This window comes from Sapajus apella, unplaced genomic scaffold (genome assembly GCF_009761245.1).
Source record: "Sapajus apella isolate SASKATOON/1434 unplaced genomic scaffold, GSC_monkey_1.0 scaffold40, whole genome shotgun sequence".
NCBI classification, from domain to species: Eukaryota; Metazoa; Chordata; class Mammalia; order Primates; family Cebidae; genus Sapajus; species Sapajus apella.
The window spans coordinates 11,909,433-11,934,939 of record NW_022436980.1 but is presented as its reverse complement, the minus strand read 5'-3'; the positions used below and the strand labels follow the sequence as shown (position 1 = coordinate 11,934,939).

Sequence of the window (25,507 nt, the reverse complement as noted above, 5' to 3'; positions counted from 1 at the left end):
GATAACCGGAGCAACATGGAGAAACCCAGCCTCTAATAAAAAATACAAAACTTAGCTGGATCTGGTGGTGGGCACTTGTGGTTCCAGCTACTGAGGAGGCTAAGGAAGGAGAATCATTTGAACCTGGGATATGGAGCTTGCAATGAGGCAAGATGGTGCCACTGCACTCCAACCTGGGTGACAGAAGCAAAGAGAAGGAGGGAGGGAAGGAAGGAGGGAGAAAGGGAGGGAGAGAGGGAGGGAGGAAAGGAGAAAGAAAGAAAAAAGAAAGAAAGAGAAAGAGAGAAAGAAAGAGAGAGAGAAACAGAGAAAGGAAGGAAGATGAAAGAAAGAACAAAAGAAAAAAAGAGAAAGAAATAACAAAAGAAAAAAGAAAGAAATGAAGAAAGAAATAAGAGAAAGAAAGGGAGAGAGAGAAAGAGAAGGAAAGAGAAAAAGAAAGGAAGAGAGAAAGAAAAGAGGAAGGGAGGAGGGAGGGAGGGAAAGATAACAGAGAAAAGAAAGAGATACATGCACGCACATGCTCATTGCAGCATGATTCCCAATAGCAAAGAACCAAAACCAACTTAAATGCCCATGGATGGTAGACTGATAAAGAAAATGTGGTACATATACACCACGGAACACGATGGAGCCATAAAACAGAATGAGGTCATATCCTTTGCAGCAACATCGATGAAGGTAAAAGCCATTATCTTACATGAACTAACAGAGGAACAGAAAACCACATACTACATGTTCTCACGAGTAGAAGCTCAACATTGAGTACACATGGACACAACAGACACCTGGACTTATTTGAGGATGGAGGGAAGGAGGAGGGTCAGGACTGAAAAACTACCTATCAGGTGCTGTGCCTACCACATAGGTGACTAAATAATCTGTACACAAATCCCCAGTGACACCTATATAATAAACCTGCACATGTACCTCTGAACTAAAATAAAATTTAAAAAATAACTGATAAACTAAATCAAAAGAAAGCATAAGGAAAGGAAAATGTGAGATAAAAACCAAAAAAGAGTAGATATAATAAATAGTTTGGTGCCTTGAAAAGAAGGAAATAGACAAATTGGTAAGAAAGGAAATAAGCACAAAAGCAAAAAAAGACAAGAAAAACATTATAAGTTAACTCTAATTATAAGGGACTATTTTACACAACTGTATACAAATATATTTGAAATCTGCATTGATTACTATCCAATACAACTTCTAAATCATAAAAATGTCCTACATCTGCACTGTTCAATATGTAGCCACTAGCTACGTGTGTTGAGTGAATACTTGTACACTTAAATGTGGCTCATGCGACTGAGAAATTGAATTTTTCTGATTATTAATTTACTTAATTTTTAATTATAATTGCATTATAATTAGTTTAAATTTGAATAGTCTCATGCAGCTAGTGGTATTGTATCAGAAAGCACAGAATATGAAATTGAAATTTTCTTAAGACAGTGTTATTTACCAAAGTTAAATCCAAAAGAGTATTTATTTTTATAAAAAGCTTAAACAGACCAACTCTACAAAAGACATACAGTTACTAAAGAATCTCATTCTCTCCCTCTGACACACACACACACACACACACACACAGGTGTTACAATGAAAAGGAAAGCTCTTTATAACACAGAACAGGACTTTGACAAATTACTGCTCATGGCTCAAATTCTGCTGCAGACTATTTTCCTGCAGTCCATGATAATTTTTACATAGCTAAAGAAGAAATAGAATATGTAACAGAGACCATATGTAGCCCACAAAGCCTAAAATACTTAGAAAGTGGCTCTTTACTGAAAAAATCTACCGGCCTGAGCTAGAAAAATGCCTGAAATTTAAAATCACCGTTTTGCAAATACCACCAAGGTAATATGAGATTCTGGCATGAAATTACTCCTAACACTATACACTAACATATTGTTAGGAAAAGGACATTCATATATCTCTATTACCCATCAAATGTTTATTAAGTACGGAATTTAAAACGAAGAGATGAAACTTAGCTTCACAAATATTGAGATACAGTGACATTATAAACTTCCTGATGTAATGCAATGGGAAACATAATATTTGCCTAAACATTTTATCTAATATAGAAGAACAGTTAGATGAATCCAGTTTGAGAAACATTCTATGAGATAATTATTCTGGACCTTTCAAAAATATCAAGGTTGTAAAAGATGAGGGAAAAGGATGGAGAGGAAGCAATATTCTAGACTGATGAAAATAAGAAACACAACAAAAAAATCCAATATATGATCCCTAATATAAAGAATATTTGAGAGCAAGTGGATACATTTAAATTTAGACTGCATACTACATAATATTAATTATTAGTAGCTAATGTCTTGTGATTGTTACAGTGGTAACATAAAATAATGTGCTAATTTCTGGAAAAATCCCTTAAGTATTTTTGTAAAATCTTGATGTCTGCACTTTGATTTCAAGCAGTTCAGAGCTCCCCAAAATGTGAGTGTGTGCATGTATATGTATGTGTGTTTAAGAGAGAGAAAATGAGTGTGTATGTGAAGAGGAAAAGAGACATAGAGATGCACAAAACCAGTCCCAGAAAATGTTAATAACTTGCGAATCTAAATAAAGGGCACATGTGTCTTTACAGTACTTCTTTTTCAACTTTTCTGTGTTTGAAGTTAAAAGTTGGAAGAATTTTTTTAAAGGCACTTGTTTATTCGGGGTGAACATGATCTTCAAATTTATTTGCTAGATCTTGGTTGCCTGTAGTTTTTAATAGTTTTGTGCTACTTGATTGCCTTATGACAAAATAAACTTAGCTATGAAAGAAAAACTGTCTGTGTAGCCATAAAGCCAAACAATTGCTTCACTGAATAGTAAAAGAAAGTATGGAGTATATTGGCAAGTAATATTGTTATAAATTGTTATTCTGCTAATACAGTATAACCAATTAATACCTTGTAAAAGTTTTTTGAAACCAACAAGAACAAAGAGACAACATACCAGAATCTCTGGGATACAGCTCAAGTAGTGTTAAGAGGGAAATTTATATGACTAAATGCCCACATAAGAAAGAAAGATCTCATTTGACAACCTAACATCACAACTAAAAGAACTAGAGAGGCAAGAGCAAACTAATCCAAAAGCTAGCAGGAGACAAGGAATAACAAAGATCAGACAAGAATTGAAGGAAATAGAGACATAAAAAACCCTCCAAAAAAATCAATGAATCCAGGAGCTGGTTTACTGAAAAAATTAACAAAATAGATAAACCCTAGCTAGACTAATAAAGAAGAAGAGAGAGAAGAATCAAACAGAGTAACAAGTTATTAAAGGAGATATCACCACTGACCCCACAGAAATACAAACTCAGAGAATACTATATTACTCTATGCCAATAAACTAGAAAATTTAGAAGAAACGGATAAATTCCTGGACATATACACCCTCCCAAGAATAAACTGGGAAAAAGTCAAATCCCTGAATAGACCAATAAGATGTTCTGAAATTGAGGCAGTAATTAATAGCCTACCAACCAAAAAAGAAACCCAGGACCAGACAGTTTCACAGACCAATTCTACCAGAGGTACAAAGAGGAGCCTGTACTATTCCTTCTGAAACTATTCCAAACAGCTGAAAAGGAGAGACTTCTTTCTAACTCATTCTATGAGGCCAGCATCATCCTGATACAAATACATGGCAGACAAAAAATACAAAACTTCAAGCCAATATCCCTAATGAACACCAATGTGAAAATCCTCAATAAGATATTGGCAAACTGAATCCAGCAGCACATGAAAAAGTTTATCCACTATGATCAAGTTGGCTTCATCCCTGGGATGTAAGGCTGGTTCAACATATGCAAATCAATAAACATACCACATAAACAGAGCCAAGGAGAAAAACCACATGATTATCTCAATACACGCAGAAAAAGCCTTTGATAAAATTTAACATCCCTTCATGTTTAAAATGTGCAATAAACTAGATATTCATGGAACATATCTCAAATTCTTCTTAAACTTTTCTAAAGTTTAGAACTAGAGGGAATACTTTCAAACCCATTTTTGTGGCCAGCATCATTCCTATGTCAAAGTCAGACACAATAAGAAAACTAGGCCGGGCGCGGTGGCTCAAGTCTGTAATCCCAGCACTGTGGGAGGCCGAGGCGGGTGGATCACGAGGTCAAGAGATCGAGACCATCCTGGTCAACATGGTGAAACCCCGTCTCTACTAAAAATACAAAAAAATTAGCTGGGCATGGTGGCACGTGCCTGTAATCTCAGCGACTCAGGAGGCTGGGGCAGGAGAATTGCCTGAACCCCGGAGGCGGAGGTTGCGGTGAGCCAAGATCGCGCCATTGCACTCCAGCCTGGGTAACAAGAGCGAAACTCCGTCTCAAAAAAAAAAAAAAAAAAAAAAAAAGAAAACTAAAGACCACGATCTAAGATGAACATAGATGAAAAAATCATTAAGAGAACACCAGCAAAATGTACTCAACACATCAAAGAAATTACACACAATGACCAAGTTGGATTTATCCCTGTCTCAACGCTGTTTTTATCATGAAACAATAGTAAAAAGGCTAAAGAGACAACATAAATACCGGGAGAATAGATTTACCAACCAGAATCTCTCAAAAGGCTAATACCTAAAATATATAAGGAATTCAAACAACCCAATAGCAAAACAATATAATAACCTGATTAAAAAATAGGTAAAGGACCTGAACAGACTTATATCCAGAGAAGACATAAAAATGGCCAAAAAGTATATGAAAATATGCTCAACATCACTGGCCATCAGGAAAATACAAATCAAAACCACAACGATTTATCCACTAACATCTGTTGGGATGCTTATTATGAAAAAGACAAGAGATAAGTGATGCTGAGGGTGTAGAGAAAGGAAACACTTGTAAACTCTTGGTAGGAATGCAGATTTATGTGGCCACTTTGGAAAACTTCACAGAGCTTCCTAAAAGAAATTCAATGTAGAACTACCATATAGTAATTCATGTAGAATTACCATAGCAATCCCTCTTTTGGATATATCCCCAAAGGAAATGAAATCACCGCCTTATTAGGATATCTGCGTGTCCATGCTTATTGTAGAATTATTCTCAATAGTCAAGGTAGGGAAACAACCTAAGTGTCTACTGATAAAGGAATGGATAAAGAAACCATTGTATACATATACATGCAACAGTATACTATCTGGCCCTAAAAAAGGAGATCCTGCCATTTTCAGCAACATGGATGAACCTAGATGACACGTTCAGTAAAATAAGCCAGATATAGGAAGACAAATACTACATGAACTCATATGTGGAATCTTAAAAACATAATCATAAACACAAAGCAGCAGAGTAGAATGGTCGTTGGGAAAGGTACAGAAAAAATGGAAGATGTGGGCCAAAGGGTATGAATTTTTTATTTACACAGGATTAATACCTGCAGAGGACTAGCATACAGCATAAGCACTGTAGTCGATATTGCATAGTATATATTGGAAATTTGTTAAAACAATAAATTTTAGATGCTCTTACACCACACACACACACACACACACACACACACACACACACACACACATACACATGTAAAAAGGAAAGGTAACTATGGAAGATAATGTAGTAATTAATGTATTTGGCTGTTATAAGCACTTCACCATGCAGATGTACACGTAATCATGTTGTACACCTTACATTTATACAATAAAAATATTACTCAACATTATTATTACTGAAAAATAAAATTATTTTTCATAGAAACTGTTAAAATATAAATTATATTAAGATAACTGTATACATATTTTAAGCATTTCTCAGTATTAATTGTTAACATGGTGAATATTACTAGAACCCACATAAATTATTACTAAAAATAATAATGTCTGCCCCATTCTACTGACAGATCTTCAGGGAAAATATTCTAGTAATCCAGGTTAATTTTTTTTTTAACTCTATCAATAGTTTTTGTGGACATAATTACCAAGTCAAAAAAAATTTGCCTATGAATCATCGATTATCTCAGTGTCCTAGGCATCTCTAAAAATAAGCTGCAAGACAACCCGAACCTGGAAAAGAATTGAAATTTTCCCCATTCAGATGTATTCTTTTTGTTTACTGGTAACTGTAGGAATTTTTAGAAATCAAGTTGCATTCTAGATGTTCACTGCATTCAATAGTATGGATGTCATGAAAATGTTCCCTTATTTATCTGTATGCCTAATCATTAACTGTAGTGTGAAGTAAATACTCAGTAATTCACTTGAAATGCTCCTCTCTAGTGACTGCAGATTTGAGTGTGATTATTTAAATGTCACCCAATGAGACAGAGTAGGATGATTACCAACCACCTGCCCATCTAATATATTCCTCTTGAAAGGCATCAAAACTCATGTGCTTGCAGGTAAGAAGCATGATATAATTACTTCATTTTATCTTAAAAAAGTATGCTTCAGTTTACTACTGTGAGCCCGGAAGGAGTGAAGAGAAAGTGGAATGGACTTAAAAACTCTGAGAAATAAAGCACAGCTAAGGAGACAGCCAGAGAAGTTGCAGTTCTGAAATTGGCTGCTTTCTCTCAAATACTGAGAGACTTTCTTTCACATAGAGATTAGCTTATTTTTCTCACAAAGGTGGAAGGGGACGTTTGGAAATTAAAAAAAAAAAAATCACACTCCGGTGTATAGGAAGAAAAATTTAACAATACAGTGATACCCCTGGATCTTTCACACTGATATGAATTAAAACATAAGGCTTATATATCCTGACAAAGACCAAATACACAATTATATAAGCCAATATTCATCATCTTTCTCAACATCATCATCCACTGAGTGTTTACTGTGTGCCAACAAGTTAAGTGCTTTCGAGGCAACCTCACAAAACCTTTATGGGCCAGGTACTTTTATGAGCTGCTTATTTCAAATAAAGAAATTAAAGCCTACAGAAGTTGAAAATAACTGGTCCAAAGTGGCTAAGCTACTAAAGATCCTCTCACTCCAAAGTCCCAGTCTTCCCAAAGAGCAAAGAAGAGATTAACGTGTCTCTAAAATAAAAATACTGTGTAGTATTTGGATAAGAAAATGAGCATTACAGGAAGGAGAAAGCACACAGGATGAAAAAAGAAGAAAACAAGTTATGTTTGTTGTATAACTAGGAGACTGACTGAGTCTGTGGAGGATTTGTATTGAGAAATGGTAGGAAGCAAGCTAGAATAGAAGACTGGGGGCAAATCAGTCGAATAGATTTAAATGCCAGTCTAAAACCCAGGGCAATTGGAAGCCATTGCACTTTTTTTTTTTTATCAGAGTCCAATACCTGAATAATCCTGTGCTTGTTTTAGGAAATCACACAAGATCATCAGCATTTACAGCTAAAATTAATTTTATTGACAATCTGGTTAAATACCTTTAATTTAGAGATTAGACATTGAAACTTATGTTAAGGTTCCCTACTTTTTGCTACTTAAAAGTCAAGATAAGTGAACATCACATTTAGCTGAGAAAAGAAATATCCAGTAGCTGCCTTTTGAATATGAACCTTTTAATCACTGTTATATTGTTTTGTTCCTTGAGAATCTGTGAACTTTTAAAGAAAACAGATTCCTATTCTTATGGTAGGAACTTTACAAATGTAGACACTTAGTGAAGAAGTAATATAAGTGTTGCCAACAACAGAAAATGGATTTAGGAGAAGTAAGTGACATGAACTGGGGGAAGGTCATAGGCCCATTTTAGCCATGTTCCCCAAGACCCCCAGAACGCCCTTCACCCATAACTACTCACTGACATAGTGGCTTTCAGGTGAATGCCATGGAGTTTGCTGGGCAAGGAGCATGGAGAAGACCAATCAGAAAATGTCTCAAGTCACTTGCCTATGTAAAATATCTCCCCTTTAATGCTCTTTGCATTCTGCACTTTCTCAATAATCGGCTACATGAGATCCTCTTCTTGTTTCATTTCATTCATTTTTTTTAAGAGATAGGGTCTCACTGTATTGTCCAGGATTGCCTCAAATTCTGAGGCTTACCTCAAACTTCCAGGGCTAAAGCCATTCTCCCACCTCAAGCCCCCTGAGTAGCTGGGACTACAGGCTCATGACACTGCATCTGGCTCTTTCTCTTAATTCTGACCACTGACTTCTAGAATTTCCTGCTATGTGATGATGTAATGTGAGTTTATACGTATTTATAGAAGCTACCAAGAAATAGTCCCAGAAGTGCTATGTTCCAAATCTGAGAGCAGAACTTTGGTTTACTTCATGTATTGTTTGATTTTTAGGCTAGGGAAGCAAATGCATCCTTAAAACCAACTTATGTCCGTCCTGCCTCTGGGAAGCCTTCTCCAACAGCAGACTTCTTCAAACACAGAAATTATATTTCTTGAAAAATGTGTGGAAAAGCCATGTCTGATAAATTTCAGTTCTCATAACACAGGAGTTAAGAAAAAATAAGCAATAAAACTGTCATTGAATGTATGCATTCACATGTGAGACAAACATAGATAATGCAAATAAAAGTTGTGAAGGCCATCTGCTTCTAAAACAAAACATTGAAGAACTTTAATGTTTTTGCTATATTCCTTCTTCTGAACCAACTTCTTTTTCTTTTTTCCTTTTTTTTTTTTTTGAGACGGAGTTTCGCTCTTGTTACCCAGGCTGGAGTGCAATGGCGCGATCTCGGCTCACCGCAACCTCCGCCTCCTGGGTTCAGGCAATTCTCCTGCCCCAGCCCCCTGAGTAGCTGGGATTACAGGCACGCGCCACCATGCCCAGCTAATTTTTTGTAGTTTTAGTAGAGACGGGGTTTCACCGTGTTGACCAGGATGGTCTCGAGCTCTTGACCTCGTGATCCACCCGCCTCGGCCTCCCAAAGTGCTGGGATTACAGGCGTGAGCCACCGCGCCCGGCCTTAAACCAACTTCTTCAGATCTTTAAGAAATATTGCAGGCCAGGCACGGTGGCTCACGCCTATAATCCCAGCACTTTGGGAGGCTGAGACTGGTGGATCATGAGGTCAAGAGATCGAGACCATCCTGGTCAACATGGTGAAACCCCGTCTCTACTAAAAATACAAAAATTAGCTGGGCATGGTGGCGCACGCCTGTAGTCCCAGCTACTCAGGAGGCTGAGGCAGAATTGCTTGAACCCAGGAGACAGTGGTTGCAGTGAGCCGAGATCGTGCCATTGCACTCCATCCTGGGTAACAAAAATGTAACTCCACCACAAAAAAAAAAAAAAAAAAAAAAAAAAAAGAAAGAAAGAAATATTGCAATAGTATTGAGATCTAAGGAGAACATAGATCTATAATAACATAGGTCTAAGATCTAGAACACAGATATAAGATCTATGTTCTCCTCCGTATTTTATGTTTTGCTTCTTAGAAAGGACTGGAAACAATGCTTACTAGTTTTTAAATTATTGTCTTTTGTATGAGCATTTTCTCTTGTTTCACACACATCTTCGCCAAAAAAAATAAAGGTTTTGTTACTTTTTGTTTGACTTCCTTTTGAATTAACTTGGTGCATTGGGATAGGTTTTAGCTGTATTTTCTCCATAAACTGAAAGGGTAGACATATTTTCTCTGTGGACAACCCCACAGCGCCACCATCATTTGCTAAAGAACAGTTGCTATATGTTTTTGTGTTCACATGTACTCAATTAAATGTGGCTTATATTAAAAATAGCACAGATGTTTTGTTACAAAACCAAGATTAGAAAAAGATTACTACAGCCAACTCCACATCATCTCTCTTGCCATTTAGTTTCTACCATTCTTTGAGTCAAACTATCAGCACTGGAACATCTGTTTGCTTCCCATTATTTGGCATTTCTCTTTGGTGCTTCACATCGGTTTTTTTTTTTTTTTTTTTTAATTTCTATAACAGTACCACTCTCTCCCCACAACTACAATTCCTCAAATAATTAAATGAGGGCTACCCTGGTTTAGATAGTGCCCTTCATATGTTTTCTCATTCAAGTTTTATAAAAATTAGTTTTATAAAACCTTAAAGTTACGTGATTCAAATCGGCAATATGTGGCAATATGTTAATCTTTGATTCAACAATCCCACTCTTGGGAATTTATTCTAAGGACCAAAATGTATATACCACTCTATATATTAACATAAGTACTGCCGGGCGCGGTGGCTCAAGCCTGTAATCCCAGCACTTTGGGAGGCCAAGGCGGGCGGATCACAAGGTCAAGAGATCAAGACCATCCTGGTCAACATGGTGAAACCCCGTCTCTACTAAAGCTACAAAAAATTAGCTGGGCATGGTGGCGCGTGCCTGTAATCCTAGCTACTCAGGAGGCTGAGGCAGGAGAATTGCCTGAACCCGGGAGGCGGAGGTTGCGGTGAGCCAAGATCGCGCCATTGCACTCCAGCCTGGGTAACAAGAGCGAAACTCCGTCTCAAAAAAACAAAAAAAAAACAAAAAAAAAAAACATAAGTATTAATTATACCAGGTTTTTAAATGATCACAATGTCCAGTAATAGGAAATTGGTTAAATAAGTTATGATACATTTGTATGATGTAATAATGAATCCAATGTCCACGATCATGTTAAGCATCAAAGGAAGCATCTAAAACTATCTATATTATGACATAAACTTGGATGTATTTATTGATATGTACAAAAAAGAACCAAAAGTGTATTTCACAAAGTGGTAGGCTTATCAGTGCTTTTTATTTCTATCCTTTTCTCTCTTTAGCTATAAATAGTATATATCTCATGTGAGATATATATGTGTGTATATATCATATGTATAAAATTTCTAGGAAAGTGCTTATCATAATTTTACTTTTAAGAAAAATGACACTTATGTTACCACTTACATATGACCCAGAAATTTCACTCCTATGTATGTACCCAAAAGAATAAAAATCTATAATCACACAAATATTTGTACATAAATTTATATAGCAGCATTACTAACAATAGTCAAAAGGCAGAAACAATCCATATGTCCACTTGATGAATTTTAAAATGTGGTAGCCATACAATTGTTATCAGCCATAAAAAAGTAGTTAGAATTGCGATCATTAAAAAATCTGGAGACAACAGATGCTGGAGAGGATGTGGAGAAATAGGAACACTTTTACACTGTGGGAGTGTAAATTAGTTTGGTGGGAGTGTAAGTTAGTTCAACCATTGTGGAAGACAGTGTGGCAATTCCTCAAGGACCTAGAAATAGAAATTACATTTGATCCAGCAATCCCATTACTGGGTATACATCCAAAGGATTATAAATTGTTCTACTATAAGGACACATGCACACAAATGTTCATTGCAGCACAGTTTACAATAGCAAAGACTTGGAACCAGCCCAAATGCCCATCGATGATAGACCGGACAGGGAAAATGTGGCACATATACACCATGGAATACTATGCAGCATAAAAAACGATGAGTTCGTGTCCTTTGTAGGGACATGGATGAACCCAGAAACCATCATTCTCAGCAAACTGACACAAGAACAGAAAATCAAACACCGCATGTTCTCACTTATAGGCAGGTGTTGAACAATGAGAACACATGGACACAGGGAGGGGAGCATCACACATTGGGGTCTGTTGAGGGAACCGGGGGAGGGACAGCAGGAGGTGGGGAGTTGAGGAGAGATAACATGGGGAGAAATGCCAGATATAGCTGATGGGGAGGAAGGCAGCAAATCACACTGCCATGTGTGTACCTATGCAACAATCTTGCATGTTCTTCACATGCATCCCAAAACATAAAATGTAATTTTAAAAAAAGAAGTAATGAAGCATCTACACTTCAGGAAGCAGGAAAACTGAATCTGGGAAAAAAGAATCACGACGATATCGAAAAACATGCTAAATCTAAATTAGTACAGACTACAAAAATAACACTGATGATTAACTGGGTGTGGGTGTATTCAAAACAACAAAGTAGAATATTATCTAACTTAAAAAATAGAGGAAACCAAGTTAAAGCGTTCTAGCATCTTTCTAAACCAGTAACAATAAAGACATAATGAAAACCCATTCAATCCAGCAGCAGGCAGACAAGAACCAAAGATATAATAAATAGAAAACATAAAAAATAAGGTGGCTAAGATAACTTCAAGTTATGTAATAACGTAAATAAGTTAAATTCACTTAACAGGCAGAAATTATCAGACTGCTTATAAAAAGAATGCTCTTATTGATAAATGACATACAAAGTTTGAAAATAAAGGATGAAGAACAGACACCGCATAAGAATGAATGGAATCAAGAAGATTTACATAAGTCAAATAAGATACTCCCAAACAAAAATGGCCACAATTATAAGGAATTTTTTTCTATAATTATAATTGATGATTTTTAACACACTTCTAAGAGAACCAATAAAATCAGAATAAAGAAATAAGTTGAGGAAACCTATGTCATGGATAACAAATATAAATGGCTTAATCTAACAGATTAGCCAACAAATAATATACTTTCTATTAAAGAACACATAGAATTTCTACAAAAAGTGAACATGCACTTGGCCACAAATCAGTCTCAATACATTTAAAAAAATTAGTATCTTATCAATTCTCTAATCATAATGCAATTTAAAATAAGCTAGGCCAGGCATGGTGGCTCATGCCTGTAATCTAAATCAGAATAATAACACTTTGGGAGGCTGAGGCAGGCAGATCGTTTGAGGCCAGGAGTTAAAGACCAGCCTGGGCAACAAAATACCCTACAAAAAATATAATACAAAAATTAGCCATGTGTGCTAGCACATGCCTGTAGTCCCAGCTACTCAGGAGCCTGGGAGGCGAAGATTGCAGCGGGCTCAGATCACACCATTGCACTCCAGTCTGTGCAACAGAGTGAGACCCTGCCTCAAAGAAAAAAATAGTTAGCCTGGCATGGTGGCATGTGCCTGTAGTCCCAGCTCCTTGGGAGGCTGAGGTGGGAGAACCTCTTGAGCCCAGGAGGTCAAAGCCGCAATGAGCCATAATTGCACCACTGCGCTCCAGCCTGGGCAACAGAGCAGGACCCTGTCACATACATACTTAGAAAAATAAAAAGCAGACAACAGTAAACAACTCTATGTGCTTGCAAACTAAAAAACACACTTCTAAATAACCACTACGAAAACTACATAATATTTAGAACTTAATAACCATAAGAGAAATATACATCAAAAGAAGTCCTGGAATAAATTGGAGAGAAATTTAAAGCTTTAAGTATATTTATTAAAAAATAAGAAAACAATAAATGAAGTCAAGAAACTAAAAAAAATAATAATAATCCACCCCAGTTAGATCATCTGTCTTTCTTTATTTCTATAAAGGTTAATGAAATTTTCCAATAGCACAGATTACCAAGAAAACCAAGCTGGTTCTCTGAAAAGATCAATAAAACAGATAAATATCCCAGGAACTTTGATAGAAAAAGACAAAAATAAACAATATTGGAAAGCTACCAAAAGGAGGGGTGTACATGGCTGTAGATACAGTCAAGATTTCAAACATACAACCATAGAGTCAGTTTATGCTAATATATTTTAAAACATACATGCACACTTTTCTAGAACCAAAAATTATTTTAGACATAGAACATCTAAATAGATAATTATTAAAGAATCTAAATTCATAGACAAAAAGAGTCTCCTTGACAAAAGAACACTAGACTGACAGAGTTTCACAATTTTAATCAAAGGGCAAAAAATCTCTCTAATTATAAAAAGCTTCCAAGAAAAGAAACAAAACAAGAAAACTATTTGGCTTATTTCATCCAGCCAGAATAATACTGATATCAAAAACAGAGAGGACAAAAAATAAAAAGTATAACAACCATTTCACTTTTGTTCATAGATGCAAAAACCTACATAAAAAATTATACCAATCAAATCTAGCAGTCTTTAAAGGAAAACAAGAAAGCTGCCCTTGCAGTTCAGTATGTTAAAGCATTAAAGGAGGGAAAAAGAACATATCACCACCTGAATTAATTGGGGAAAAAAGAAGTTTTGATATATTAAACACTCATTCAAATTAGGAATTAAGGGGAAGAATTTTAAACATAAAAAAAGAATCTACCAAAACCCTAGAGCAAACTTCAAATGCAGTGATTATTAAAAGTGGGCTTCTCAAAATCATAAACAAGGTAAGGAAGCTCACCATCACTTTTTTCTATTCCATATCACATGGGAAGTCCTAAACAGAGAAAAAGAGAGAATGCAGGAGAATTATCGAGAGAAAATTTGCATATAAATGTCTTCAGCAAATATCCAAGGGACTTCATAGAATGAATAAGACAGTCCAGCAGGACTGAAGATCTATGTGTGTATGTAAATATAGGTGTAGCTCCAACATCTAAAAATCCTACATTTATAACCAATTAGAAAATATAATAAAGTCTACTTATTATATAGAAACAAAAACTATTCAGCATCTTGAAGCAAATTATATAGGCAAGAATTTTATGTAGTAAAACAAAACACTATTAAACGTTAAGTAAAAAACCCTGTAAATGTAGAAGTATCTTATTCATTGAAGATTCAATAGCATAAATAAGTCCGTTATCTGCAAATTAATCTGTAAATCCAATGTAACTGGGATTTATGAGGGGGCTTACCCTACCAGTTGTCATGTAATCTTATTGTTTAGCTATTGGTATTATAATACAGGAATGAAGCTTGAGAAATCTATCCACTTGAGTGATTGGCATCTTCCTTAGTCTATCCTCTCAAATAGCGATTTTTCCTCCAACGGGAGCAGAATTGCAAAAGGTTTTGGATTCAGTTTCCTGGGAAGTAGCATTCTAAAGACTCATGCCAAGACAACAGGTGGCAAAATAGATACCATACTGTTATAATCTCATATTTTTGCTTATAGAGATGGCCAGACATTTTACACTTCTCCCTGACACAGAAGTACTCTGGAAGATTCAGGTAGTGTAGAGAGTTACTCCCTTCATATGCTTCCCATGTGCACAACTCAGAGTACAGACAACAGAACAAGTAACAACTGGAAACCATGTAATACTGTTTAGCTATCTCGCTTTATAAAACAACTCATGCTAGAATAATAGTCCCTGTCTATTACTTATTTTAAGCAGGACTATATCCCTAACAATGCACCAGAACCAGGTGCAAAATACTCTCAAATAACTGACAAACCTAATCCAGGTATTTAATACTGTATGTATAATAATATGAAAACTGTTTTGATTCACACACAGCTAATAAGTATATATAGACAACAGATTAAGTTGCTTAAGTACACTTGTGAACTGAGATAATAGGCCCATTTGATCAGAGAGAAGAAGATATGATTATCTTCCTACTTGCTGTGGTAAATTGGTGTATGGTTCATCTAAACATAGTACTCTTCAGTTTTAATTTCAAATATGCTTTAATTTTAAATATACATCATAGGTGGATCATACAGTAACTCTAGTTTAACCCTCTGATGTAAACTCCCAACTATCTCCAAATTTTAAACTAGTTATTTTATATTAAATTAAAAAGAAAGGGAGATGTTAAAAGACACTTTTTTTATAAGGGTACGCGCAATGGCAAATAAAACAGACCTGGTCTCTGCCCTTGAAACTTACAGTCCAGTGGAAAAGACAGACAAAAAGGAAACTAACAAATGAATTTATTGTAACAAATTATGCTAACTAGAAAGAAAAATCGGTAAGACGATGAAAAAGACCAAAAAGGAGCCTACTTAGCATGGTCAAGGAAAGCTACACACAATACAGGTTGAAGGCGTGTGTGAATTGTCTTTTTCCCGAGGTAGAAAAAAACCTGAAAGTTTTCAGACTAAAGGGCCAGTTAAGCTGGAGAGTTTAGGTGGGGAAGGGGGAGTGCGAATAAGACTAAGTAAAAAGGGGCAGGAGGAGCTTTTAAAGTGCAACAGGAAATCACTGTAGAGTTTTAAGCAAAGGAATTACACGATCAAATTAAAAGATTACATTGGCTGCTGAGTGAAAACTTTGGGATGAGCGGAATGGGCCAAGAATGAAAGTTTGTCAAGATACTTGTAATTACACTGAGACCAGGTAAGGAAAATTTGAAGGAGAAAGATAATTCTGATTGCACTGGGAAGCATGCTTTCAATTTAGAAACCAATGTAAAGGAAATTTACATAAGGTCAACTCTATAAACTTGCTACTAAGTGAAATAACCTAAACTAGAAACTGAACTGTTCGTGGCAATTCCTGCTGCTCAAATAACTTCCAAAAGCATATTGCTGTTTACTTGGGCTAAATTTTCACCCACTTCAAATATTTTCTAAGACGCAGGCTAACTACTCAGGTGAAAGAGAAAGAATAAATGGCGAGTGAACGAGATGACAAGAAGGGAATGCTGCAGAGTGAGTGGTCCTGAAGATCCAGCCAGTCTTCAGAAAAAGTACTTGTAAGCAGCCTCATTTAGATGAAAGAAGGAAAGAAGGCTCAACTGCTGAATTTCTTACTTACATTCTTCCTCCAAAGCGAGGAGACTGGGTCCAGGTGCAGAGGGTTGCTGAACTGGTGGCAGGAGCAGAGTCCCTGGAACGCTGCTTCTCTGTAAAAGAGGCAGAGAGTTTCAGACCCGAAGATAAAGGAGGTTAGGCATCCTAGTCGCCAGAGCCCAGACACTCCCCAGGTGCCTGGAGCTGAACTGACCATGAAACCAAGACCTCACCCTGCCATCTTCAGCAACTGCGACGTGGTTACCGAGGCAACGAGGCATCTTCCCATGAGAGTTTCCACATCTTGGGCAACCTCCCGCCCTGGCGCCGACACCTTCCCACTCCCAGGTTCTGTGCGGAAAGCGGTGCGAGGCCCTTGCAGTGGGCCTGACCCTTGCTCTCACCACTCAGCACTGCCCCAGCAATTAAGTGCAAATTCGACTTACAGCCAGTGCAAATTATCAGCTTGGGAAGGGGGGTGGATTGTAGGAGTTTCAGCCAAAAAAGGCAGGTTCATTGCCGCTACTCCACAGAAAGCAAGCTGGTGAGGAAGACCCTCCCTGTTTTGCTTTACAAACAGTCGCTAATCTGCCCTTCACTCCATTTGCTTAAAGTGAACACTTCAGTGGAATTCTGAAGTTCTGATTTCTAACTTTTGTTTACAGCATGCATGGCTAAGATCTCAGGCTCTCAAGTTAGTCAACCTAAATTCTTACACTGGCACTGCCACTTAGTAGTTACTTATGTGGCCTTGGGCAAAACACTCGGTATCTTGGCCACTTCATCTGTCAAATGGGAATGAGAATAATGCCCACTTCACAGTTATTGTGAGAAACAAATGAATTCGTGCTTAGGATCATGCCTGAAACACAAAAGCAGTTAATAATTCCAATTGTTTTGGAATAAAATGGACATCCAGAAATAAACCTTCATGTGTGTATGGTCAACTGATCGTTAGCAAGGGTGCAAGACCATTCAATGGGAAAAGAATCATCTTCAGCAGATGTGGAGACAACTGGATATCCTAGTGCAAAAGAATGCAGCTAGATCCTTACCTCACATCATATACAAAAATTAAAATGGATCAAATACCTAAACTTAGGAGCTAAAACTCTAAAGCTCTTCAAAGAAACTGTTGGTTTAAATCTTTATGACCTTGAGTTACAATTCTAAGAATTTTTGATGGATTCTTAGCTATGACAACCAAAAGCATTACTGAGAAAAAAAAGAAAAGAAAAATAGATAAACTAGACATTATCAAAACTAAAAACCTTTTGTTTCATAAAATACCATAAAGTAAAAAGACAAATTACAGGAAAAGGGGAAATTCTTGCAAATTATATATCTGATAAATAACTTGTGTCTAGACTATATAAAGAACTATTAAAATTCAAAAACAGGTGGGTGCAGTGGCTGATGCCTATAATCTCACCACTTTGGAGGCTAAGGCAGAAGGATCACTTGAGCCCAGAAGTTCCAGACCAGTCAAGGTAACAGAGCGAGACCCCATCTCTACAAAAAAAAAAAAAAAAAAAAAAAAAAAGAGAGAGAGAGAGAGAGAAATAGATAAATAAAAATTAGCTGGGTCTAGTGGTACATGCCTGTAGTCCCAACTACTCAGGAGACTGAGATGGGAGGATAGCTTGAGCCTGGGAGATCAAGGCTACATAGAAAGCCATGGTCACGCCACTGCACACAAGCCTGGGTGACAGAGTGAGACCTTGTCTCAAAAAAATAAATAAATAAAATAGACAACCCATGTGAAAAATGGGCAAAGAATCTTAAATAGGGATTTCTCCAAAGAACATATAGAAATAGCCAAAAAGAAAATGAAAAGATACTCAATCTTGTTAGTCTTCAAGGAAATGAAAATTAAAACCAAAATTAAATCCCACTTGACACCCACTAAAATGGCCATCCAAAAGGATGGACAGCCAGGTGCAGTGGCACACCTGTAATCCAACACTTTGGGAGGCAAAGGCAAGTGGATCACCTGAGGTCAGGGGTTTGAGACCAGGCTGACCATCATGGCAAAACCCAGTCTCTACTAAAAATACAAAAAATTAGCCGGGCACGGTGGCACATGCCTGTAATTCCAGCTACTCAGGAGCCTGAGGCAGGAGAATCACTTGAACCCACAAGGTAGGTGTTGCAGTGGGCAGCAATCACACCACTGCACTCCAGCCTGGGCAACAGAGGGAGATTCCATCTGAAATAAATACATAAATAAATAAAAAGATGGACAATAACAAGTGTAGAGAAGGATGTAGAAAAACTTGTACGCTCATAAACTCTTAGCAGGAATGTGAAAATTGTGCAGCCCCTGTGAAAAATGGTCTAGCCATTCTTCAACAGTTTATACACAGAGTTACAACATAATCCAGCAACCACCACTAAGTATACATGCAAGCAAAATGAAAACATAATGCACATGAAAAGTAAACATACAAATATTTATAGCAGGATTATTCATAATAGCCAAAATACAAAACAAACCCATAATGGTCATAAACTGATTAGTGGTTGAATAAAAACTGGTATGTTCATACAACGGAATATCATTCAGAAACAAAAAAGAATGAAGCATATATATACAGCAATATGGATGAACCTTGAATTTATTATGCTAAATGAAAGAAGCCATTCACAAAAGACCAACTATTATCTAATATCATTCATAAAAGATCACATACTATAGGATTCTATTTCAGCATAACTGCATATTATGGGAAAATGCCCAGAAAAGGCAAATCTAAAGAGACAGAAGTAGATTAGTAGTTGTCTAGGCTTGGTAAATGATGGAGGATTGGCTAAGGAGTTTCAGGGTTTGGGGGTGCTAGTGAAAAAAATTTAAAATTGATTTTGTTGATGGTGTAAAATTCTGTGAATACACTGAAAGCCAATGAATAGTACACATTATAGCCACGCTCCCTGGGTAAGTCCTTTTGCTTAGCTACAAATTGGCTTGCCTCAGGAGGGTGTAGTTTCTCCCAAGCCAGAAAAGATTTTTTTTAAAGATGTCAAACATCATAATATACAGAAATTTTAAAAATATAAGCAATATAGTACCAATGTTAGAAATGGGATATAAGTCATCATTAATTGTCCCAGGAAAATTAAAAGGATAATCAAGGACTACTATGAACTCTATGCCCCAAAATTTAATAAAGTAGATGAAATGGAGCAATTACTTGAAAGATACAAACTACCAAAACTCATGCAAGGAGAAATAGATAATCTGAGTAGGCAAGGACATTGAGTCAATAAACTTCCAAGAAAGAAAATGCCAGTCCCAGATGGTTTCTCTGGTAAATTTTAATATACATTTAAGGAAGAAATACCAATTCTACATAATCTTTTTTTGGAAAATAGAAGCAGAAGGAACACTTCCCAATTCATTCTATGAATCTAGCATTACCCTAATATTAAGAGCAGTTAAAGACATTGTAGGAAAACTACAGACTGGAATCCCTTATGAATACAGATTTTTTTAACCCTTAACAAAATTTTAGCCAATATAATCCAACAATGTCTAAACAGAATTATGCAACACAAGGAAGTGTAATTTATTCTCAGTATACAAGGATGGTTCAATATTCTAAAATCAATGAATGAACCCAGCACATTAAGAGGTTAAAAAAGAAAAATTATAGGATCCATGTAAATTCATGCAGCAAAAGCATTTGACAAAATCCAACACCCTTGAATGTACCAACTCTCAAAATACTAGGACTAGTGGGAAGTACCCTCAACTTAATAAAGAACATCCACAAAATGTCTACAGCTTAATGGTGAGAAACCAGATGTTTTCTCCCTAAGATCGGGAACAACACAAACATTTCCTTTATCATCATTATTATTTAACATTACACCTGAAGTTCTAGCTGGTGAAATAAGACAACAGAAGGAAACAGAGTATACAGATAAGGAATGAAGAAACAAACAACCTTTATGTATAGATGATGTGAATGTCTATAAAGAAAATTTAAAAATGGAAAATCCAAAAGAAGAAATAAAATTCTCCTGTAACTAAAATGATAACAAACAAAAGTTGTGTATATATAGAATGGACAATACAATAGTATTCAGCCTTAACCAAAAAAAAAAGGAATGAAATTCTAAGACATGCTACTACATGAAAACATTTTGCTAAGTGAAATAAGCCAGACACAAAAGGACAAATATTGTATAATTCCACTTGTATAATGTGCCTACAAATGGTTAATTTATAGAGACAGAAAACAGAGTTTACCAGGGACTAGGGAGAGAGGAAAATAGGGAGTTATTTTTTCATGAATACAGAGTTTCTGTTTGACGTGATGCGAAAGTTCTGAGAATGCATAGTGATAATAAAATCATTGCACAACTTGTGAATATGTTACACTTAAGGCTACAAAATTGTGTGTTAAAACATGGTTGGCATGGTAAATTTTATGTGTATTTTACAATAAAAATTTCCAATAGGAGGATATCCTACAAAATATCCAACCAGCACTCCTCAAAATTGTCAAGACTATCCAAAACAAGGCTGTGAAACTGTCACAGCCAAGAGGAGCTTAAAGAGACGTGACAACTTTGTAAAGTGATTATATTGGTCTGTTCTCACACTGCTATAAAGAAAAAGCCAAGACTGGGTAATTTATAAGGGTAAGAGGTTTAATTGACTCAAAGTTTTGCATGGCTGGGGAGTCCCCAGGAAACTTACAATCATTGCAGAAGGGGAAGCAGGCATGTCTTACATTTCAGCAGGAGAGTGAGTGAGCATGTGAAAGAGGAAATGGTACTTATAGAACTATCAGATCTCATGAGAGCTCACTCACTATCATGAGAACAGCATGAAGGACACCACTCCCATGATCCAATTGCCTCCCACCAGGTATCTCCCTCAACACATAGGGATTATGGGGATTACAATTCAAGATGAGGTTTGGGTGGGAACACAAAGCCTAACCACATCAGTGATATACTGGACCAAACCCTAGAATAGGAAAAGACATTAGGTAAAAAACAAGGAAATCTGAATAAACTACAGACTTCTGTTAATAATAATGTATTAGTAATGGCCTACTAATTGTAACAATTTAACCATATTAATGTAAGATCTTAATAATAGGAAAAAACTATGGGCAGGGTATACGGGAACTCTCTCTACAATAGTCTCAGTTTTTGTGCAAATGTAAAACATCTAAAAAATTACATCTCTTTTTTTAAAAAAAGTAAGTTAAAAGAAATTTTCTCCTTCAACAAAATTCTGAGCTAGATGATCTGCAACACCCTTCCGCTGTACAACAACCAGATTCTAAAAAACAAAACAAAACACAATGAAAACTTATCTATGCATTACTGAACTTGAAGGAAGTATGAGAAATTTCCATGTGTCCTGCTGACATCTCACTCTCCAGATCACTGCCTCACAAATAAATGAAACCCTGTGATAGTAAGCAATTAAGAATAAAGAGAGGCCGGGCACAGTGGCTCACACCTGTAATCCCAGCACTTTGGTAGGCTGAGGTAGGCAGATGACAAAGTCAGGAGTTCAAGAACAGCTTAGCAAATACAGTGAAACCCCACCTACTAAAAATACAAAAATTAGCCAGGCATGGTAGTGGGTGCCTGTAGTCCCAGCTACTTGGGAGGCTGAGGCAGGAGAATTGCTTGAACCCAGGAGATGGAGGTTGCAGGGAGCCAAGATCATGCCACGGCACTCCTGCCTGGATGACAGAGTGAGACTCTGTCTCAAAAAAAATAATAATAAATAAAAAAGAATACAAAGGTTAAGATGGGAAAATGCCCAGGGAATTGAATTCAGAAAACAAGGCTTACATCAACAGCAATATGGAAGAGCTAAATTTGAGACCTCTGTGCTAAGCTAAAAACTGAAAGAGGCTAAGAGTGGACTGGTAGCACCCCAACAGTTCTACCAGATTCCAACACAGATCTTCAAGAAAAATTTCCTAGTTGACCCCACCAGATTTCCAGGTTAAGATTAAGAAAATGTGAGTTCACCATCAAAAATCACCAGACATAAAGGAAGCTACTCAACATGAGTGTAAAATTAGAAGATATAACAAATATTTAGACCTCCAAGTAATTCAGATATTAAAATTTTATCAGCTGCAAAATATAAAAAATCTATTTAGAAAGAAACAGAAGGAACAGAATCACAACAATGAGCCATCAACAAGAGACCATCAGGAATGACCAGGCAAATGTGACAAATAATCAAATGAAGCTTTTAGATATTAAACACATGTTCGTTGAAATGAAAATACTCAATGAGTAGGTCAAATGGCAGATTAGAAACAGATAATTAGTAAACTATAACATATCTGAGAAAATTATTCAGGATGAACATGGAATGGTTAAACAGTACAGATGTTCTACTGAAAAGATCTGACATCTCAAAAATCAGATTTCAAGAAGGATAGATTTGAAAACTTGAGAAGCAATATTTAAAAAGTTAATTTCTTAGAATTTTCCAGAATTTAGGAAAGATACAAATGTGTAAGTTCAAGAAGCAGAGTGCATCACAAAGAGGATAAATTTTTAAATATATTCCTAGAGCTGTCATATATGGCAAAACACCAAAGAAAAAAGAGATCTTTAAAGCAGGCAAGAGGGAAAAAAAGACAGATAACCTACAAAGAAGCAATTAAAGTAGGTGTTTTAATAGCTACAATGAAAGCCAATGTGACATGAAATAATTAGCAGAATTTGGTGATAATAAACCCCATTATAATGAAACTTCGGATCTAGTATGGTTGGTTATTAATGACCAATTACTCACTGATGATTGGCAGCCTTCTGTCTAGTTCTATTCTCAAACTGGGTGGGATAAACTTCTATCTTCTGAATGGATAGGGTAGGGGACATAGTAAGATTTGGAAGGAAAAGTAAGTACTCTATCTCAAGAAACAGGGAGCCAGAGGATGACTCTTATTTCCAGTATTATTCTTGCCCAATCTCTTCTGATTAGACCTACTAAATGGGCCCCAGCTAAATATGAGATCACTACAAGTACTGACACTGTTACGGAAGTCCTAGCCAGTGAGAAAGGATCCAGAACTGGTAACCTTTGATGTTTATTTTGGAGCAGAAAGCCACCACCACAACCATGTGATGCCAAATCACAACCAGGATAAGCAAATATTTTAATTATAGAGCCAGACCACTGGAACTTCTAGTCAATCAGCTAGACAGACTCAGGTCACTCATTTCTTTAATTACCACAATAAGCCCACTCTTCTTTTTACCAAGTTAAAAATCATCCTCAGTAATCTTATCATGAGGGGATTTTATTGTATCTTACATGTGATCAAATAAAATAATTTCAGTTTAGAAATGTGCACTCAATCACCAATACTGTATGGCAAGATGGGGGTGAAATAAAGATATCTTTAGATAAATAAAACTTAAGAAATTTGGCACACACATAGGCCTACCAAAGGCACTTCTAAAGGACATGCTTCAGGAAGAAAAAAAAATTCTAGTAAATTATTCTGAAACACCAGAAAAATGGTGAGCAAACAAGATGATAAACATGCATGTAGGTCCAAATAAATAATTTCTCTAAAAATCCTGCTACTAATAACGTCGTTTGTGGAGTTTATCAAAAAGGAAGACTAAAATATTGGATTCTCATCCACCTTAGAACAGAAGGGAACTTCTTCAACCTAATAAAGGCATCTCAAAAAACCCTACATTGAACATTATATTTAATGATTAAAAAATCAAATGCTTTCCTCTTAATGCCAGAAACAAGACAGGCATTTCCACTGTCACCACTATTGATAATTATACTGAAGAACTGAAGGTTCCACCTTGTATAATGAGGTCAATCATTCAATAAATAATCTTGGAAATGAAGAAATAAAACATTCTCTTCATAGATGACATGATTTGTACTTAGAAAATACCGAAGACTCTTCACAAAATTAATGAAACTAGTTGATGAGTTTAGCAAAGTTTTAGGATGCAAGGTCAATATACAAAAATTAATTATAGTTCTATATACTATACTATAAAATTCTATTCTATAAAATTAATTATAGCTGTATATACTATAAACTTTGATTTCCAATTGTTCATAATTACTATGTTCATAATTAGTATGAACAATTGGAAATCAAATTTTAACATGAAGCACTATTTACAATAGCACCAAAATATGAAATGCTTAATCTATCAAAACATGTACAAACTCTGTATGCTGAAAACTGCAAAACATTATCTGAAAATGTCACAGATAACTAAATAAACAGAAAGATATACTGTGTTCATGGATTGGTGGACTCAATATTGTTAAGATGTCAGTTCTCTCCAATCAATATCTGAGCAAAAGTTTTGTAGAAATTTATCAGTTGATTCCAAAATTAGATGGAAAGACAATAGACTAAGACTAGCGAAAAGAATTTTGAGAAACAGTATTAATAGCAATGTTGAAGAATTCACAATACCCAATTTCAATACTACAGTAATAAAGATGGTGTACTGCTGATTAAAAAAATGCAGACACATAAATCAGAGACAGTCAAGATGTAAACCCAAAATTTTTAATACGATGAAATGGAGAAAGAATAGTTTTTTACAAATACTGCTGGGATAATTGTAAATCCATATTTTTAAAAAGCTAATCTTGTAACTGTATGTTAGACATACAGTTACAACACAGCAATCTAGGTAATTACCCAAACAAATGAAAGATTGTGTCAAACACAAAATACTATGTACTGTATTATTTCACTAATACTAAATTCTAGAAAAGGTAAAACCATAGTGACTGAAACTAGAATAGCTGGTTGCCTAGAATTGGGAATTGGAGGAAAGCATTCACTGCAAAGGGCCATGAGGAACTTCTGACAATGTTCTAGATCTTGATCGTGGTCATGGATACATGATTGTATGTAAATTCCAAAGCTTACTAAATGTCACACTTAAAATGGGTAAATTTTATTGTATGTAAATTATTCCTCAATCAAACTAGGGAAAAGTGAATTGGCTAAATTATTCCTCAACCTTTCTTGAAATCAGTTTGACTTACTTGAGTCATTTTTTGACTAAGAATCATCCATGTCCACCCTTCTTCATACAGTACTGTTTCCTGTATCATCAACTGTTC

At 36.0% G+C, this 25,507-nt stretch overlaps 1 long non-coding RNA gene across 1 annotated transcript; it reads left to right on the top strand.

Annotated features, from left to right (window-relative positions):
• Nucleotides 1–1,141: 1,141 nt before the first annotated feature.
• LOC116565503 lies at nucleotides 1,142–18,220 on the top strand. The gene is made up of 2 exons (XR_004275470.1): nucleotides 1,142–1,597; nucleotides 18,141–18,220. It is a non-coding gene; the product is annotated as an uncharacterized LOC116565503 (long non-coding RNA).
• Nucleotides 18,221–25,507: the final 7,287 nt, after the last annotated feature.